Raw genomic sequence first — 2,779 nt, forward strand, 5'->3', positions numbered from 1 at the left:
ATCATGGTGGTCCTTTTCAACCCAGGCCATTCTATGATTCTATGATTTCCACAATTTAGGCAATTGTTCAGAATGAGAAAAGCTATTGTATAGATAGTTCTTAAAAGTTATTTCTAGTCTGCCTTAACATTTTTTCCCCCCCCAAAAATACAAGCTGTCAAATACAAGCTGTCCTTAAAGCAGGATCTAAATCCCTGTTTCACCATCTAAATGGTGGAAGTGACCAAGTTACTAGCAGGATCCCCCTCAACTGCTGCCCAAATAGTCCTATAAACCTTGCAGTCTCTACAACAGAGCAGCCCACCTCTAGCAGAGAGGATGGAGAATCTTCTTTGGCCTAGTTTTCAGGAGGTAGGGAAAAGCAATGCAGAGAGAGGCTTCAGGATGAATATGGATCTGAACACAGCTTCCCTGTAGTCTGGGCAGGGCTTTAAGTCTCCTTCCAGCAGCCTGTGTTCATTCGTGCTGGCATGCCTACACAATGTCTACTTAAGTTATGAGCAAACATTTAAACCTTCCTTTGGTTTATCCAGTTATTCTACAACTGCTAATCTCTGTCATCTTCAGTAAAAGTTACCTCTACAGGTAGAAAGAAGTTACTTAGCACTTGAGCAAGTTGGAATCCAAGTCATTGACAAGATTCTGAGCAAGTTTTAGACTCTGGACTATTTGATTAGTTGACATAAAAGTAGTAAAAAAGAAATAAATCAGTAACAGAACAGATCATGTATATCACAAGCATGACTTCATAACTGTCAACTCAGAGTGTTATCATAAGTGCTCAATAAAAAAACAGAAGCATGTGCATACAGCTATGACTTCCAGGGCACGGTATCACCTTTAGAAGAAAAAGGAGCAGCAAGGGATCTTATTTTCCATGCAAATTTAAATACAGGACAGATCACTCTACAACTTTGTCATCAGAAATATCTCAGAGCAGCAGGAAGAAAAACTAGTCAGCTTTTCTGCAACCAGTTGCTAGTATAATACTGAAGGACTGTCAGATGAATACGGCTTTGTGTGTAGATAAGCATCAGTATTAGTAAGCTGATACCCTCTGAGCATCAAAAAGCAGAAATACCGTCTACCTTGAAACTGATGGCTATCTACCAGAAACGATCATTATCCAGAAAGGAACAGTGCTGGTACAGTCTCCTTACAATATCGTTCAGAAATTCTACACGGTACATCCTTCTGCTGTCCAGTAAAACACTACACATGAAGAAAAAGCAGTCCAGAAAAAGCAGATTTTTAATTTATTTTTAAGTGACTCCAAAGTTTGCAATATCTTCAAAGCTTAGCAGTGCTTTGCTCTGTTTATCTAAAAGTGAATAATACTTTCACCACAAGAACTACCTGATTGTAGCAGCATGTGAGCCTTCACATAATTAAGGAATAATCAGAAGCCACAGTTAGTATATTACCATCAAAAAACCTAGAACTATGTTAGTGCTTGCACTGCCAACCATTCCTTCTCTAACACTGCTGGATGACTTAATGAGCATATCCTCTCCAGATAAGGCAAAATACAGAAGTCATCTGAATAAAACATACAAAAATCAGCTGCTAGCTTATCTCACACCATTCTAATTTAAGAAGCACAAGACTTTTCAGATGATAGGTAAGCAAAGTTTAACACATTTAGGCACAGAACCTGAAAATGGAAAGTGTTTCTCAACTGTAACTCAAAGGAACATCACAGTAACACTCAGGTATTTGTTACATGTGTAACTCATTTATTAAACAAAATACAAAACCAGAAAACAAGGGAGGTCTAAGCAGACAACGAAAGACTACTTTTCAAACTAAGTATCCTATATCATGAAGTCTGAGCTAGTGAACTCTGTTTGGAAGTGTGCAGTAAATTAAGCTGATTCAACTACTGCCAAACTTCATTTGGCATTAATTTATTACTTCATTTATCCCCAAATGACTGTAATTGATGTCTTCCCTCCTCCTCCAAGTTCCTTTGAAGAACTGCAGAACTTAGAGATTGAGACATACCTCCTCAGCAGCAGCAGTATTCCTGATTGCTTGTAGGAGGAAGGTGATCTTGGATTGACCCGGAATATTCTCATATGTCTCCTGCAAGAAAAAGGATGCAGCTTATTGTAAGCAATTACTAGAAAACATGTGCTAAGCATTAATAACTATGAGCTGACTTTCTTTCTTAAACAACTGTTTGGATACTGAAGTCAGGCTAATAGACAAATAAGTAAAAAAAAAATAATAAAATTCTCAAAGTAAAACTTTCTGGTCCAGTTTAAAACTGAAAGGGAAGTCTTAATGACCTAAGAAGGCCTGACATTTTGGAATAACCTACACATGTATTATTGGCCACTTAAAAGAGGAGTTAAGAAGCAACAGAAGGGGAACATTCTCCCAGCAACCCATCCTAGCTTTTATCATATCAAAGGACTAAGAACCTCAGAAGCACAGAACTGAGCTACAAACAAGAATAACCACTGACCAAACTGCAGTCTACTGCATTTGGTTCATTCTTTTTCTGAACTTTTTTTTGGCCTTTACAGTGTCATGTGGCAGTGACTTACACAACTCAACTACAACAAGTTGAATAAGCACTTTTGGTTTTAAAACCCTACCTGAATTTCATATTGTCCACTTCTAAGGCATACTTTCTTACATACCTTTCTCAAAGCACAATTTGCCAGGAGATGAGACCACAAAGCTTTCCCTCATCAGGAAAAAAACCCTTAATAAAAGGTGAAGCTTAATAAGTTCAGTTACATTGCCTTACACACTCCAGTGATGCACTTTC

The 2,779-nt window shown here is 37.9% G+C and overlaps 1 protein-coding gene across 1 annotated transcript in view; it reads right to left on the reverse strand.

The window, feature by feature from the left end:
• Positions 1-2,085, reverse strand: part of IPO5 (importin 5) — a 35,155-nt gene extending 33,070 nt beyond the window's left edge. Inside the window, exon 1 of the mRNA XM_031557796.1 lies at positions 2,005-2,085. The gene's annotated coding sequence lies outside the window, so the exon portion shown is untranslated. The remainder of the gene's footprint in view (positions 1-2,004) is intronic.
• Positions 2,086-2,779: the final 694 nt, after the last annotated feature.

Source organism: Meleagris gallopavo, chromosome 1 (assembly GCF_000146605.3).
Source record: "Meleagris gallopavo isolate NT-WF06-2002-E0010 breed Aviagen turkey brand Nicholas breeding stock chromosome 1, Turkey_5.1, whole genome shotgun sequence".
NCBI classification, from domain to species: domain Eukaryota; kingdom Metazoa; phylum Chordata; class Aves; order Galliformes; family Phasianidae; genus Meleagris; species Meleagris gallopavo.